This window comes from Xenopus tropicalis, chromosome 2, assembly GCF_000004195.4.
Source record: "Xenopus tropicalis strain Nigerian chromosome 2, UCB_Xtro_10.0, whole genome shotgun sequence".
Classification (NCBI taxonomy): Eukaryota; Metazoa; Chordata; class Amphibia; order Anura; family Pipidae; genus Xenopus; species Xenopus tropicalis.
The window spans coordinates 145,319,093-145,337,866 of NC_030678.2; the positions used below are offsets into that span (position 1 = coordinate 145,319,093).

At 39.2% G+C, this 18,774-nt stretch overlaps 1 protein-coding gene across 5 annotated transcripts in view; it reads left to right on the top strand.

Moving 5' to 3' along the window:
* znf385a (zinc finger protein 385A) overlaps positions 1-18,774 on the top strand; it is a 150,755-nt gene that overhangs the window by 76,618 nt on the left and 55,363 nt on the right. The window lies entirely within an intron of this gene.

An 18,774-nucleotide genomic window follows, 5' to 3' on the forward strand; every position in this document is an offset into this window, starting at 1 on the left:
TTACTTAATCTTTACCTACTTCCTTCACCTCCGTCCTTCATGCTCTGTCCTACTAGCTCTACCTCCACCTCTTCCCTCTTTACCTCATCATTTTCACATCCTGCCTCTGTCTTTCTCTACTTCCTACTTACTCCATTTTCTGTTTCTCTGCTTTGCATCCTCTGCATCTGCTTTTCTTTTTCCATTATATCCATTGTGTCTTTACTTCTTTTTCATCCCTCAGTCTCTACCTTCATCGTCCTCTTCATTACTCCCTTCACGTCTGCCATGCTTTCTCTCTCCTACCGTCTCCCTCCTACCCATGCATTTAATACTATTCTTTCTTCTTAACCAACCTTCTACCAGGTTTCCCCTATTCTTCTCATCCTTTCCCTCCTCTCCTTTTTCCTTCCCTGCTTCTCTCTTTTATGTCCTTCTTTCACATTCTTTTCTGCATTGCTAAAGTAGTGTCCTAGTTTGTCAGAAATGATAAAAGTAACTTCCAGCTCATTACACCAAGCAGCGGGATTCAGAGAGGGGGGTGGTGTGGGGGCTGAGGGAGGAGGGGGAGAGGAAGCCCTGTCTATCGCTGCAAATTGGTGTGTACCTACCTGCTTGTGTAGGAAGGTATACTTAGGATGTCTTTTGTTTGCAGCTGTACATAAATATTCCATATGTGGTGGAAGATATTGATTAACATTATGATTTTTTTTTACCTCGTAAGGGTTAGGGTTGCGCACAATGCATGGAATAATTCAGGGCGTTTGGTAAATACCCCTATTTTTTTTATCAGGGTACAGGTTTTAATGACTAAATCCCAGTTTAGGTTTTTGATCATAATCAAGCTGAAACAATTAAATATATATATTTCACTGTCAACTTGTAATAGGGTGTGAATAATAGAATGTGGATTCCATATTTTGCCTAATCTTTTGTGGATAATTTTGATGTAATGGGTTCTAATGTAATGCTGCCTCCCCATGGATTAAATCCAGTTCCACATTGGGCAGAACTTACTACTTCTGGCTTTCAAACTCAAGATTTGAGACTGGCAGCATGTGACATCTCTCCAGAATAATAATGAAGGATACCTGCATGGGTATCTTGAAGTAAAGGGAAAAATAAACTTAAACATATAGTTTTGCCAAATAGCTGTAAATTGTTTTATAGCTATTTGTAAATGTAACTGTTATTGAAAGCAGTGTCTGTCTGTACCTTATCTTCTCTGCCATGGTGGCTGTAACTTTTCAAACACTGTAGCAGAAGCCAGCTGACTAACTGATCCATACAAGACTAGATTTGTCAGAACCAGAAGTACAGAAAGGGACAGACAGATACTGCCTTCATTTGTAACAGTATTATAATAATAATCAAACATTTTTGCCCAAGCAACTTTCCATTATACATTTAATAAGAAATGTCAGTGTTTGAACTGGAATTATTTATTAAATGTAAAATTGCTTAGAAAATACTTTTTTTCATTACAAAATTGTATTTTTGGGTTAACATTCCCTTTAATGAAGAAAGGTTTACAATCTGTAGTGTGTATAGAAATGTTCAGTTTAGGCCATCAGTGGGGTTAAAAACACAGCATGTCTCCGACTGAGTATTTGGAAGCCATTTTTACATGAAATAAACGTTCATCTTTGGGTCAAGCAGTCCTGATTTCCCAGAGAGAAACGGCATCTGGGATGCCTGTGTTTATTTGACAGGATCCTAGATGTACAAACCAGATAAGAATTTAAGAAACAACAGAGAAAAATATGGTGGGGGGAATTAAAGAAGGAGAACATTTTATGTTATCAGGATACTGTGTACTTATGAAATCTAAAGGCGGCCATACGTGCTACAATTACGATCTTTCCCACAACCACTGGTCCACTCTACTAACGTTATGAAAACTAACGTCATGAAATCGTCAGATATTCATGAAATTAATTCTTTACCCCATCTGACGATTCAGCATTAAAATCTGGCCATACACTGAAAGCTCACCAAACAATTAGATATTTTTCCGATATGCCCATTGACATAACACACGCTGTCGGGGCATGGACTGCATCAGCAAGTCAGTGTGCTCCTTGCACATTAAATCTGCCTGACCGATATTGGTCGGGGAGGTCCGTTGGAAGGCCCCATACTTGGGCCGATAATCTGCCAGTGTGGTCCATCGATGGCTTTTATGTGCCCGTGTAAGGCCATCATAAGGTCCATTACAGATGGGATGCATTATCACCTGTGGGAAAACCCCCAGGCAAAAAAACACCTTAAAATACCAGCCCCTTTGGATTCATTGGAGTCACTGCATGTAAAACATTTTACATGTGCCAATCCAAGGCAATTACATAAAAATTACTTGAATGTAACGTGCGTGGATTTCCACTGGGTACTTTTGTTACCTTCCACAATCGTTTATTTGTTACTGATAAAATTGACCTAAGAGTGTTGTGTGGATGTGATAGGGATCAAATCGTAAGCTTCCCTGGAGAAGGGACTAACGTTTTAATCTCTGAAACGCACTGCGGAATATGTGAGTGCTACGTAAATAAAGAGTAACAGTAGAAAACAGGTATCTGTTTGTGGAAGTGTGTGACACACAAACTATCCAAGCTGCTTCAAGAGTGTGACAGTTGCTGCTTGTTGAGTTCCCATTGATAGCTGACTCTCTGACAGAACTGACAGCTGCACTATTTCTGGTGTCTGAATCATTCTTTATTTAATAGCGCTTTTACATTTTCCACCTTACTGTAGAAGTGCCGAATCCAGGATCTTGAGGGAGTCAGCCATCATACCTGCCATTGTCTCAGCAACAGAGAGAGACTGAGAATCATCACGTTTTGTGTCAATACTTTTGGATAGATGGACAGATGGAATAGCAGTGTAGACCTTAAACAAAACATCTGTTGCAGCAGTGCAAGGAGCAGTAAGGTTGTTAAACTGACACCATCTAATACCTATAGCTTACAGCAGGAAGAAAGGGGGCATCCAGACACTCAAGGGGTCCACAGGGGCCACAAAAATAAAAGTAAATAATCTTTATTGAAAATTACTTTAAAAGTACGAGCATCTCCATTTTCCTTTATGCATTTTGTGCCGAAATGGCACAAAACACATAGAGGAACATTCTATTGATGTGCTTTTCAATAAAGATTTTTTAGTTTTATTTTTGTGGCCCATGTGGACTCCTTGAGTGCCCAGATGCCCCTTTAATTCAACTGTTGTTGCTTTTTTGCTCCCTGAGCTGAGGATCCTGGGCTGGTGCACCTGGACCACTGATTTGACTCGGTTAGTGCATTTACATTGGTTATCTGTGCCACTTTTTCTTGGATATTAATGCCTGTAGCTTGCCAATAAAGGACAAGGAAAGCTAATACTGCTGCACACACCTTACTTTTGCTTCTTTCAGCTCATTGTGTTTCCGGGTGCATCACCTCAGGACTATTACTATTATTGTTAACACACATTTATATAGCATATTGCACAGAACTGTAGTTTTTTAAAAGTTACATTCAAAATATACAACTGCTATAAAAGGCAAAGAGGGCTCTGCTCAATAGAGCTTACACTCCAAAAGACTATGGTGACATAGTCACTTCAGTTGCTTTGTCTCTCCCACCAGTCAGTCTCTGGATTCTCCATACTAAGCAGTGTTGCCCGTGCATATGCTATCATCATCACTGATCGTTGGCCCAGCCTCATATCCACTTCAATAAGAACATTAATGTTCAGTTTCACAGGCAATGTGGGGTTCCTGAGCAAGTGACTTCTTAGCTCTCATTCATTCATAACAGTGAGCAAGCAGAGTGGGGACGGACTGTTGGCTCATGTGTTTGGCAAGCCATGGGTTTAAGCATGTGATGTAATACCAAAACAAAATGGCAGCTGTAAACAGCATGGGCCTACTTTTCTAACTTGTATGAGGCCTTTGGCTGGTCATTTTGAGCAGATGGCATCTGACCAGGTTTGCATCATTCTGATGTGAAGAAATGCAAGGGTCTGCTCCTTTCTCCAGCTTCCTGTGCAGTCCCAATGACCAAGCTTCTGATTGGCACAGTTTGACCGTACGTACACATTGCTTGTACAGCTCATCTGCTCTAATAAAGGCAGTTTTAATGTTGCTTTGACCATAAATGTGAGTGGCCTAATCACGCACAAACCAGTCAGTGGCCCAGTTGCTTTGCAGAGGCATTAGCCCCGGCACGTGTCAACTTATATTGCTGTGAGGACAAACTGTTACTTATGAGAATTAATTTAAAGTGAAAATACTGATGATGATAAACAATCTTCCCGTAACAATGCACATATTGCATTCTGCAGTGATCGACTAGAAACGGTAGCGCGATGCAGATGTCTTACTAACTAACACATACTGCAGGAATAATTCTCAGCATACTTTCATTGCGCTCTTTTCTAACACACACACTGGGCAATCCATTTATTCTCTGAAATCATAGGGCATGTGCCCACAATTGCCCCCTTTGTTCAAATGTTAATACTGACTTCTTCTCTGAAAAGATTGTGCATGAATGGAGCACTCTCCAATCAGAGGTGCTGAAAGCTAATACAGTGCAGGAATTCAGCATTGCTTGTGCTGCACAGAACCTAATCTCACTGTATTCAGAAATATGGAATGGAAGATTACTAGAGAGGCTAAGGTTTCAAGTAGGCAGGGAAAATAGCAGGTAACATGAGTGAAGTAGTCATATATGGATCAATTTCTGCATGATTATCGGGTTCATGACCACACTCAGATTGGCTTGATCCACTATCTTGCCTATACAAAGGAAGGCATACTTTAAGGGTCAATAATGGAGGCTCATTATGTATGAAATAGATGCAAAGAAGCCTTGGCGTGGGCATACACAAAGAGCAGATGAGTCTAGCCAAGCAAAGTATCTGCATTTTCTGACTCGAATCCCAGCCTGCTGGCCTTTTAGAGTGATACTTGGCATTTCTGCTGTATGCGTTTTTGAAATAATAGGCTTCCTGGGGCAACAGTTATCTGTAACCTTGTCACAAGTAAGGGGGAAACCTGATGAAATGTTGTTCCTTATAGGGGGAACAGAATTTTGAACATAAATCCCTCCACTAAAATAGACAGACTGCTGATCTGTGTTGGCCATTAAATCTCTAGATTAAGTTAGAGACTGGGATGTTTAAAGGCAGCCCTGGTGCAGGAAAAGAACAGTGCAGTCTGGCCGTTCTCATATATGGCCAAAGCCTATGCTTCCGCAGCAGTTCAGTTTGCTAAATATACCCACAGGTCATAATAGTGGCGTATTATATTCTAAGTATTGTGTTACATACTTTGCCTATATTATCTCCCTTTATTTTCTAGAACAGTAAGGCACTTATAAATCTTGCCTGATGTCTTCATAACCAGCAAGTACCTTTTGAAATGTAATTTATGTTCAATGCCTTTTTTAGAATATACTATAGTTATTGATGCTTTGCTTTGTCAGTAATTCAACCACAGTTCCAAGAATATCTAAGCCAGCAAAAAGAACTCCCACTTTTACTAACTAGCCTTTGGGCTCCTCACCCCATTCCAGCTGCTTCTCTAGGTTTGTGAGCTGCTGCCATAGATAACTGTTTAATTATATGGAACACTTCAAAATCTAGTGAGGCACGTGTGGACCCCTGGCTTGACAGTATGTCAGTGACCTGAGGCAGTCTTTCCATGAAATCCTCCAACTCTCTGACCTGATCCGTAGGATTATGGAATACTACAAATGAATGTAGGTTAGGGTTGGCAACTGCTCTTTATTTTACAATACATTTTGTGGTTTGTGAATATAATGTCTGATGGAAGTTATTAATGATATTATTAGATACAAAAAGGTAATAGGGTTAGAAAGGCTAGAATTTTCTCCTCAAATGAAGGTGAATGCTGATATGCATTGTTCTGAATGAGGAATGGAGATGAAAGGTTGGGTATGTCCAGGGCTGAAAGGTCAGTGTGGATGAGGAAAAGCAGAAGGAAAACAGGCAGGAGACAGGATTTCCTTGAGTGGGAGGAAAGAGAGGTCATGTTTTTGGTTATGAGAGGCTACACAAAGGCAGCTGCCATCTGAGAGCGTACACAAGAGTTGAAGGGTGGCATTGTACCTGCACTTGGGATGCTACTTCTTTCACCACTGGATATGAATATGCCACTATATAGGAATATACCACTGGATATCAATATACCACTTTATAGGAATATACCACAAGATATGAATATACCACTATAAAGGAATATACCGCTCAGTATAAATATACCACAAGATAGATAGAGATATGAACTATTCTGTAGTACAGGAAGGGGTGGGCACAGTAAGAGTTCATTTTTCTATCATCATTAGATAATGATTAACTATTTTATCCATCCATCCTTTTTCTCCATCTTAAAACCTTATTAGGGATTCTGCTCAAACTCTAGCAGCCTGACCTTTAGTTTGTTCGTTACTTGCTTTTTCCATGTGAAACTCCTAGTACATATGCCAGTATTTACTGACTCTGTTTTATAGTTACATATCACCACTGTTACCACCAGTCATCCCACTTCATAATGATTTTCTGTAAAAAGAGCATTAATAAACAGTACAAGAGTCGCTTACAGGAAAAATAAATCCAGTTTGTAATTAGACATGAAGGCCTTATTTATGGCAGTGATTGTTAAGTTAAGGGTTAGGTTTCCATGCTACAGTGGGCATCCATGGCTCTTTTATTAAGTAAAATGTTTTGTTACAATAATCCATAATAATTAAATGAAGAGCATAGCTAATTGTAAACCCATTGAAGGCCCAGACTTAATTTGAGCCCCTTTATAAAAGGTTAAGAAGGTTAAGGTTATAATCCAGACTGGGAGCACTGTATTTATCCTGGCCAGGTAGTAAATACTGTGGTCCCTCTGTTACGTTTTCTAGCACTTCATATTTGCCACAAAAGTCTAGGGGTAAAATGATTAATTGTGCAAAGAAAAACACACATTGCTTGGATTTCTTTCCCTGTGTTATTAAATAACCCCTATTATCTTTATTTTATTGCTCCTTAAAGAGATACCTACACCAGAAATTAAACCATTTTTTACATCCATCATAACACTTTGCATGCTATTTATAATTTTGCCTTGAAAGTATTTGCCCAATTCTTTTACATTACCTATCTGACCCCCATGTTCCTCTATGAGGGGGCTGCCATTAGAAGCTATAACTGACAGCATGAAACGGGACAGTCAGGTTGGCAAACAGTCATGTTTAGTAACAATTACTTACAAAAGCAGCCCAATTAGTGAAAAATAATTAACATGACCTACAGGTAACTTTATTTTGTGTCAGTATCACTTTAAAAGGGTGATGCATCTTTAAGTTAAATTTTAGTATGTTATAGAATGTCTTTGCAACTGGTCTTCAATATTTATTTTTTTATGGTTTTTTAATTATTTGCCTTCGTCATCTGCTTCTTTCTAGCTTTCAAATGGAGGTCAATTACCCCGGGGAGGGGTTCAGGCCTCATTGCTTCCCCAATGCCTCTCATATTCATATTCAGTCTTAATTCAAACCACTGTCTGGTTGCTATGGTAAATAAGACCCTAGCAGCAAAAAGCTTCTAAAATTCCCAACTGGAGTGCTGCTAAAACAAAAACCTCAATAACTGAAAAGCCACAGAAAATATAAACCAATAGCAAATTGTCTCAAAGTATATTTTTACATCATGCTTAAAGTTAATTGAAAGGTGAACTGTTATTTACATGATGCTGAATGTGTTATGGTGTTGCTTAATCTGGGCAAAGATCATTCCTTCTGCCTTTATTTGCTATAATACATACAGTAGATGTGGAGCTGCTCTCTTATCTGAGCCATTCTAAGTGCAGAAAAGGAGTCCTGGGCACATAATAAGCATATACAATAGTATTTACAGAATATATTGCATTTCAATCTGCATTGCACCTGCTGGCTGTTTGTTTAAATGTGCTGCGTGAAAGTTATTAGGTCCTAATTGCATCTTGCTGTCATCCTTAATAACTGACCTCTGCAGATCACATCGCTGATAGGCGGGGGTTGTTCAGCAGGGGTACGTCAGGCTTCCATCAACTAATGCAGTCATTTAAAGCAAACCTTGAGCACATTCACATTCCAAGGGATTATCTGAATTTGTAACAGACTCAGTTCTCATTTGTCCCCAAGCACAACAGCTGCCCAGCTAGAGAGCACATCAGTGCTCAGGCCAAGTCAGCGGCGGTCACTGAAGGACACCACATTTAGCTGATTTGCAGATTTTACCTTCATTCTAATAATCTGTCGCCCCCACTTATTCACTGCTTGCAGCTTTGGTTTAGTATATGCCCTTATAGTGCAGGACTTTAAAAAATGAATAAACATTTCTTGAAAGCTCTTTGAAATATATATTGCTTGGGTAACAAAGCTGGTTTTTGGGCTGGCAAAGAAGTCTTTTTACATGGGGCCCCAGGCTCAGTGAGAACCTTCGGGGTGGAGAAAAAAGTACACAAACATCTCCAATGTTAATAAATACACCCCTATCTGTGTCAGGTATTTTTAATTTACATGCTGCAACTCTACAGTTCTTGTTGAACTGCAGTTTCTAAGGGGCTGTCTGAATTATAGGAAATCCCTTGCTGCAAGGGTTAGAAGACTAAGGGGAGCTAAATCGCACCCTCTTAGTGATCAGTCCCAAAAGCATTTCCATCTGGGGATTGGAATGCTACTTGAATCTTGTGCTGAATAGATAGGGCTCCTTAGAGCTTTCCTCCTGTTGGTGCTCCCTAACTTGCAAGCTATAGTGCACCCTGAACTAGGGGGTCCTCTGATATTAATGTGCCCCATGCTACACAGATAAGGCTGGTTGTCACAGTTTGGCTGTCTTTTCTTAGCTTTCACCAACAAGTGGAAGGTTGCCTATTATGATATTACTCTCTCATTTGTCTTACAATAGCCCTAAGCGTGCCGTGGGAAGTCAGATCTGAAGTGGAATTTTGGATATATTTAGAAATGTGCTGAATCCAGGATTCTGCTGAAACTCAGCACTTTGTGCAGGATTGGGATTCAGCTGAATCCTTAGTACCTGGCTGAACTGAATCTGAACCCTAGGCATTTGACCACTGAAAGAGGAAGATTTTTATTCAGATGATGCTTTTTGGGGGATGTTGCTCAAATCGTAATGTGCAAATATGGGTTCAAATTCAGTGTAGTATCTAGATGAATAATAATTGGAGGAATTAGTATTTAGTTTAGTTTGTGACCAGCATCTGAGCAGGCGATCCATGGCCATTCCAGACAGAGTTGCTTTGATTGTTTGCTTGCGTTGTTTAGCCTGAACAGATTAATATTTGAGCTTTACAAATCAGCAATCCACATTAGGCCAAACTGTGCATGATCCCCTCTTTAGGCTGCAGGGCAAAACACAAGGCATTGGCAGGATAATCATGAGCGTCCCTAGTTCCCTACAATATATATCCTTGGGCAGTTTCCAGTTCTGATGAATGGGAAATGATAAGAGTAGTAATCTTTTCTTCCCTTAGAACATTGTTTTCTTTGGGGAAGCAATGTGCATGCATGCCATGGGGATGGTGCATAATGTAATATGCCCCAAAAGTATAGGCAGGGGCCAGATTATTGCTAAACATGCCAAAAGTCTTGCCAGTTCCATCACACAAAGAGAAAGGCTTGTTTGTTATACACTTTAGGTACTTTCTCTGTGCGCTGATGTGCTAAAGAACAGAGAGTGCCAGCAGCTAGGGACTTAGTACTGTTTAATGATATATTAAGCACTTTGGCTGGTCTCTAGTGACTTTACATAACCACTATCATGGTTAACCCTTCCTTGCTTTTCAGAAACCAAAATATTATAATAACATTTATGTTTATAAAGCACTTGTACAGAACTTGTCTACGCAGCACTGTACATTAATGGTTGTTTACATTCAGCTGCCAAAAGCAGTAACGTCAAGGACCCCAAATCAACCTCCTTTATTTTCAAGACGTGTTTTTATATAATTGAATGCCTTGTCTTAGGATTTTATGGCTGAAGATTTAATCTGACAATTCTTCTCCTTGGCACATGGATGAATCATCTACTGTGCCATAAAGACACCATAGCTTCTTTTTACTTCTTTTATTCAGAACCATTCAGAATCAGTGCTATTTGGACACCCATGTGAACATTAAAATTGGCCAATGTATAGCTGCCTTTAGGTTTGGAAATTATATTTCCAGTTTCTTTAAATGGGTCAACCAAATGTTTTGTGTGGCTTTTCCAGGTAACATAGAAGTAGATAGCATTACCATGTTAAAGCACTGGGTTAATTGGTTCATTATAATATAAATGCTGTTCCTTTAGGGGTGTTGGACAGATTGGCTAGTTTGGACATTACTGGGCTATCTTCATTTTATGGGTCATTTTATGGGCCATTCAAAAGGCTTCTATAGACAGTTTCTGTCAGTGCCTTACATTGGCATACAGACAGGGCAATGCCAGATTCAGAAATTGCAGGAGCTGCCCTTGCTTTCCTTTTTACATTTTCTGGTTATAGGTCATTAGGCATGGCAACTCCTTTTCATATGAATATACACAAATAACTAAATAAGAGTTCCTGCGTGTTTCAGTGAATGCAAAACATGCAACAATTTTCAACCCTGATAATAAATAGCATACATTTCTATGAATGAATACAATTAATAAATCCAACCTTCTCAAAAACCTCAATATATTGATCCAGAGTACAACTAAGCATCCCCCCAACGAAAGCAAACCAGCTGCCAGTTTAACCTTACAGTTAACCTCACAAAACTGATATCCAGAATAATATATATAATATATTATATATATATATATATATATATATATATATATATTTGTAAGATTTGCTGTTTTCATGCGCCTTTACCCTGCATTCTCTTATGTTTCCTCAGGCTCCTCCTGTTTGTTCTATTTCTGCCATTTCCAGTCTAATTATACACACCTCATTTACACACTGATTATTCTGAGCCTCTGTGCTTCCCGTAAGACTCAGCACTAATTACATGCCGTATTTTAATTCATGCACACTGCCTATTAACTATGCAAAGTCGTAACACATTGCATCTAACAGATAAACAGCGGCCATGCAATTACATTGGTTAAACAGCAGTCAGGGACTCTGTATATTATTATACAGGCTAGAGTTGCAATACCACTATATGTAAATGAGTTGAAACTATGAAAAAATACATTCGCCAAGTAATATTTTAGTAGTTTACCAATTTTTTACTATTCCCATTTATTGTACAGAGCTGCAAAATATGTTGCTGCTTTAGAAATATGCGTTAATAATAACACTAAAGCTTGTCCCCCTTTAGTGTTCCTTTCACTAGACCTACATTTCAGTTCAACAATGGGGATACATAGGGTGTACATATTATATACAGTTCATGCAAGAAGATGGTTAATTAGTATTTCATACGCACTTACCCAGTTTGGCATGAGATGTAATTAAAGCATGGCAGCCAGGTAATCAGCAAATCTGGGTCATTATGCTGCTGTGCTTTTATTCCTGTCTTTGATATGATAGAAAGCAATATGGTACTGCTATGATTCCCATTGGATCAACTCATATCACTGCTAATCCAATGCAGTGTAAGAATAGGGATTATGGAATGCACAAACCTATTTGACTAAACTCTCCCTAGATAGTAATGTATATTGATTTCCTGATGGGACATTATAATCTGCTTAATTTCTCGGTTACTAGGGTAAAATATTTCTTTAGATTTCCAACTATTTATTAGAGATCTGTTAGTCTTTTCATTTAATGTCATTTTTATAAAGCATCTTTAATTTATCAGCCAATATCCCCTTAGCTTTGTATTTTGGCACATCTGGGAATGTAAATCTGGCTTGGTCTGTAAATCTGGCTTTATCTTAGATATAGTTTCTGCTGTGTTATTGTTCGGATCAGCTGTGTAGCATTACTAAACTGTATGTACTGTGACAATGCTGCTTGTATGGGACCCAGATTAACTCCGGGAGTCGTCTTCACAAAAATTAATTATGCATCTAATTTAAAAAATGCTGTTTCCAATCAAGACTCAATTAAAATACAGTTTTTAAGAGTAAGGCAATAAATTGGTACCTCCCAGAAGACATGGCTTGTGATGTGCCCCACTCTGATATCTATCTGCGTCACATACACAAAGGAGCTGTCAGGTAGGCATAAACCAGAATGGGCAGCAATAGTCTCACACCCAAATACTCCTCTCTGCTTTTCCAAACATCCCATAAGAGGTGAAGGGACTGTAACTAGTCATGTCATGTCTAACTACATAAGCAATGCATTGACTCCATTAGAGAAGCTTTCTTAGGTCAACAACATCAGATCAGTTTAGCCAAACATGTTATAGACGTGAAGGTGCTCAGCAGGTGCTCAAGCATGATGTCAACCATGGGCGCCGTTGAGTGCTGCGCTCTCCAGTTACAATTACAAAGGTCCTATAAAAGCCGCAGCAAGTCTCTACTTGCCATGTGTGGAACTTGCCTTGTGTCTGATCTGAGGCCATTCTGAGAAATCACAACAAGAGCTCTTTTTCATATTACTAGAAGGTTCCATCCCAAAACCCCCACCCCAAGCTGCATTTTAAAGAGATATTATCATGGAAAGAACTCTTCCTGGCAGAATCATTATAACCATTTATTGGTACTGTGTATGTTGATTCTTATCTCACCCTGCTAAAACAGGCTATCTTTGCCAAAATTAAAAAAATAAGGAAAATAGAATTAAAACCACAAATACAGGGATCAGAAAGCTTTAAATGAATATATGGGATTGACAGACACAGTTTTCTGTAAGAAGACTCCTTCTTTAGCAAAGGTCAATTAGCAAGTAAATTAATTGGTGTAACCCAGAGAGAATTGAGCAAATTAAATGTGGAACCGAGCTTCTTAATATGACAAAATGAAAAAGGAGCTTTCATATGTTTTAAACTCCTGCAACTGTGGGTCAGCATCTGTACAAATAATTAAGGAGATCTAAATAAAGCCGTACACTCTCATTGACCTTGGACTCAGCTACACTTATCCACTTTAGAGGCAGAAAGATCATTGCGGCAGCATGTGCAATAGGGCTCGGCTTAGGCGCTTGTGGAAGGATATTTGTATGGTGCTTGGATTAATGCCATCATCACCATGGGAGGTAAGGCATTAGCAGTAGGATGCACCTCCATCTTGAGCTGTCAACCTATAGGTTGGTATTGTAAGTATTTATGCTAACCCTTCTGACCTCCAGCTGTTGGACTACTATTCACAGAACTCCCACAACAGCTGAAGGGCTGCAGCTTGGACATCTTTGGCATAAATGAGCACATTTTAGAAGATCTGAAACTAAGTAAAAGTTAGGTAGGATTTGCTTGGGTGAAAGGTGAGCTTGAGTGGTCTTTATTCAACCATGTGACTATGGTTTCTGGTGCATCTTTCTTGAAACATTTACTGTGGTTTTCTGCATTTCCAGCAATGATTGCATCACATTGAAACCCAGCATTTGCAAGGGAATTTGAGGATAAATGTTATCCATTTGCCTAAGAGCATATTTAGACCAAAAGAGAAAAACTTTGGTGGATATTTTACCAATGGTGTCCTCTCAGGGGTCATCTGTACCGGTGATGACACATTGCAGCCAGAGCCCATGAAGAAAACAACAGAATGAATGAAAATACTTATAGTTAACCTCAATAACAAAACAATAGTTGCTTTAGTTAATAATTAGATTAATGTTTGTCCATTTAATATCGTATCCTACAGCTTCAGATTTTTAAGGTCCCAGAAAGTAGATGGTCTAGGAGGTAAAATGAACTAAGAGACCCCAAGCAAGCAGAGGCTTATGCAGTAATACACAGCACAGTTCTATAATGTTTTCTATTTATTTACATTTCCATTAAATAAGTTGTATTTCATAGCTTATCCAAGGCAGGATTCAGAACACGCTCACATAAGGGGGAGAGAGCCATAACCGCTGTCACATCTGTCTGTTCCAGTGCAAGATGACACAGTGATTCCTGGAGAAGATATCTATGGTCCACGGAGCCTGTCCTCTTTATCTTGGCAGTGGCATTGCTGCAGCTGCTCCAGTGGCAGCTCATACACGTTGCTGGGCCTACAGACAATACAAATACTCAGTTCGCATCCAGTTTTTACAGGCTGTATAAATGTTTGTACCTCTATAAAATACACTGACAGGGTTTGGTGAGCTGTGTAATGTTCCTATATGTATCTTATGATGCCTGCTGTTCCCTTCTCCAAACTGGCTGGCACAGCTACTTAGAAACCCCGTGGGCAAGAGAAACCTTTACTGCCCTGGCATGTCCTTTTGCTCTCTTACCATAGTAGGGGAATTGAATAAATGCTGTAATGGAGGGTTTACTGTTCATCCTTGTCCATTACATACAGCAACAAGCACAAATCAAGGTCTTGTGGTAGAGATCAGCCATTGCCGTCACAAAGCAAAACCAATGATAAAAGCAATCAGTTTAGCAGTAAGTATTTTATTTTTGTTGCCCAGATGTGCATTACTTAAATTAACCATCTGGGATGCCTGGCTAATTTATGGAATGGGGTGGCAAGAAATGGTTTAACCCATGGTAAGCAGGCAGGAATGGGGAGAAGGCAGACAGTTGCTTGGGCTGTGGCAATATTTGGGAATAAAGAACAGAAAAGAATATGAATCTATGGGAGACTTACACCTGCCTAATACATGGGTATTGACCTTGCACAGTTGGATCCACATTGGTTGTGTACCTGCAAGGCTTTATTTCCTTTGGAAGTAACTACATACGCAAAAAAGAGCAGACAAAGCAGCAGCAGGAAAAACTCTCTAAGTTTACTCATATCCTGAAAAAAACTATCCAATAAACAAACATAACATCCGTGTATAGTAAGCAGCAAAAACCATTAGTAACTCGTCAGTTTAAGCACAAAGAATAGAATCACCTACACTCACGCACTCCTAGGGTCTCATATTCCACTGTAGGAAGAAGCGCTCTTATTAACAGAGTTACATGATGCACCCCTGATACCTGTAAGGCTCACACTGAAAAGAATTTAAATATTAAAAACATTGTTATTATGAGAATAAATATCTACTTTGTTTGAAGTTAGAGCTGGAGTAACACCCTGGAACAGGCTCAGAAACTGTCATGTCATTCTGCCGCCCCCTTGTGCCCAACTATCATTAGTGCTCAGCGTGTAAAAAGTTATTTGCATAATTATGTGAGAACGCATGCTATGCTGCATTTCTGCTTGACTGATTAATACATAGTTTGCAGTTGGAAGTGGTATTATTATTTATTATTATATATACACTTTATATATCTGTGACACAACCATCTGTAGCTTACCCATGGAACTCTAGAATGGCACAAACTTGTATTTAAGCCATTTCCTGCAAATACAAACAAAAATTCAATTATGTTGTACAAAGTGACATGAAAGACAGGTCACCCAGTGGATATGTCTCACTAAATGCAACTCAGTGGGGACATGAAGCATCAATAGTCTAAGGCCAGGCAGCTGAACACTTTTTTAAATTGGGAATAAAGTAGAAAGAGTTGAGTGAAATCTCATGTTACAGGGACAAAGTAGTGCTGAGCAGAGATGCCCCCTTAAATGCACTATATATATAGGCCTTGCAGGTATAATGGGGTCATGGCTCAATCATTTGCCATTGCTCTCTGCTAAATGTATCCCTTAGGTCTTGGACATGCCAATAATGTCAAAACTGATATTCAGTCATGCAGACTTGATGGAGCTTCACTTACACTTCAACTCCTGAGTGGGGCATGGCTGTATATGTACAGATATGCCTAGCAATGTACAGATATGCCTAGCAATATACAGGGTTGCTTCAGGCTGAGATGGAGAGGAGAATCCCTGATAATTAACTCCCTGGATCTAACTTCATGACAGGTGTGTGGGGTACAGACTCAAACTCATGGAAATTGGTTAATAATACGCCCCTTTCAAAGGAAAACTATTCATGGATTTATCTTCAACTGTGTAACTATCTGTTTCCTGAGGGTCTCATCTTGTGTCGGCTTGGAATGGGTTTGCGCCCCGTTACTGCTAAACTCTAGAATACCTGCCAATCCCACCAACTCCCATGGATCACAGCACACCAAGCTTGGTTTCCATTATTCTGCTTTTATAAAGAGATACAACCAGCTGGCTGTGACCCAGTCCTTACCTTGTGCCATCTACTGCCTGTGAAACATCCTGAACAATAGGGTATGAAGATACTATACACTGCTTTTTGTCTGTAATTATAGGACAACCTTAATACAGAAATGCTGTTCTTTTATGTTAATGTCATGCTGGAGAGATGAGGCACAAAGCAACAAATTAAAGAAAAATTACAGATATGAATTTTAATTTGACTTTGTTTCAGTGTATGCATTAAAATAAAACACAAGGTATGTTTATAGCTGTATTAAATCTTGCATAAGGTGTCAGTTATGTTGTAGTTCCCACACCACATGCTTTCAAAGTCTACCGATGTTTCCTATAAGGAACCACTGGGGAAGAACTGGCTTTCTCTTGGGAGTAGAAGCCTTACACAGACATAGTAAGGGCTGTAGATAACATTTTGGGAATAGTAAAGAATCATGAATGACCTAGGGTAGGGTATTGTAAGTAATGTTTCAATGTTTGCAGATGACAAAAAACTCTGCAGCCTAATTAACTCTATTCAGGATGTGGCATCCTTGCAGTAGGATCTTGACCAACTGGGCAGCTAAACAGCAGATGAAATGTTGAATGTTGAAAAAATATGGGATGGGATGTAAAAATATGCAAGCTACTTATACCCCTATTGGGACTGCACAAGGCAAATCCATAATGGAGCAGGACCATGGAGTCCTTGTAGATTATAAACTTGGCTGTAGCAAGCAATGCCAGGCAGCAGCTGAAAGGCCAAACAAGGATTTGAGCTGTATTAAAAGGGGTATAGATTCACAGGAGGAGGGGGTTATTCTTCCACTGCACACAGCACTGGTAAGGCCCCATCTAGAACATGCAGTGCAGTTTTGATCTCCAGTGCTTAAACGGGATATTCTTGAATTTCATTTTTCAACCTAACTTATGTTACTGTGTAAAAATAAACTCAGTTGAAAATCCCCAGTAGGATTAAATCTGGTAGATCAAAAAACATCTGTATTCAAACAAAAACCATATTTGTTCGGAGGCTCTGCAGGTATGCACTGCTTTCCTTTACTGCAGTGTCAGCTGCTTGCAAAACATGTGGTTCCCCATGACACTTGGCCTTTAATGGGGATATCCCCTTAATAACTGTAGAAAACATTAATAACACACCTTAAAGACTTGCCACAGTGTGTTGATGTGTCCCAGAATAAGCTATATCAGTGACAGGCTTTACACAAGCATATGGAAGAGCATAAAAGATCTACACATGTTAGAGAACTAGTAACATAAAAATGGAATGTACTTCTGGTTACCATTCATTTCAAAATAACACATACAGTTCTGTGTACGTTTGTCTCACGAACAATATCCATGCAAGTGTTATTTCTCTGCATGCTCCTATATATACAGGCTGATTATGATTGAAATGAGTTGCTCTTTTCCAATAATATAAGTTTTGGAAGTACTAGATGGCTGCAAATTATATTTAAATGTATAGGAAACCTTTTTATTTACGGGTGTCTGACCAGTAGTGTAGACATTAGAATCACATCATGGTCGGATATCAGCTTTGGCCAGGGGGTAAATAAGCAGGCATCTAGCCAGGGATACATTTTCTTTTAATACTTTTTACCCCAGGCAACTAAATTTGGAGCAGAAGGGCAAGTTTCTGGCCCATTATGGATTTTCACTATCTGAAAGCTGCTGGGAAAATGCTCTGATACCTGAGCCAGATTGTTAAATAAACCCGGGTCACTGTGATATATAACATCTTATAAGCAGAATGACCTTACATAAACTGCATTGCATTGAGCTGCATGATTGTCCGGGGGAGTTTTAATTGTTTGATACATTTTAATGAAGCTACAAGGGACTTTTTGTCTCTTTGGATAATATACAGGAAAGGCCTATGAGGATTTTTAAGCTCTGTGCCTATTATTACATCAAACCCAATCCTGTTGGTTATAATAATGGTTATAATACATGAAACACAATTATCAATTTTTTTACCTTGGTGCCATTCCTTTAACATTCAGAATCTATAGCACAGTCAGAGCTCTTGGGAATAAAGACTGTTAGCATTTCTAATAGCCGCTATTCATGCCCACTTCACAAACAGGAGAGAAAGGGAGTTCAGAGTGAAAATGGCAATATGTCACAGAACGGCCTTTTCACAAAACACACATGAAAGCTCATTTTGGGATAAAATCTGCCTGGAGATTACACTTCTTACTATTTAATTTATTTTTTTTGCTTTTCTTGAACGCTAAAATATTTTTCAAACTGTAAGTTATATAACATGCTTTTTTTCTTATCTGTAGCGCCATGGGCATGCTGGGTACAGACTGTTCCACGTCTCCACTGGGATTAGCTCTTCTAATCATTCTGGAACTAAAGCATTTTAATTAGGCAAATTATTGTAAAGAGAAGGATTTAATCATAGATTCATCTCAACAAGGGTTTAAGTGCCGACCTCATTGGTTCATTTAGTGAATTAGTCATATATAAACAAGAAAAAAATCTAGAGCAGTAGATGGAGCAAGTGCACTTCTAAGGACCCATCCATGGACTTCAGTTACAAAGCATGGGGCAGGCTGCAAAGTGACAAGCGGGTATTGCCGATGTGTAATATAG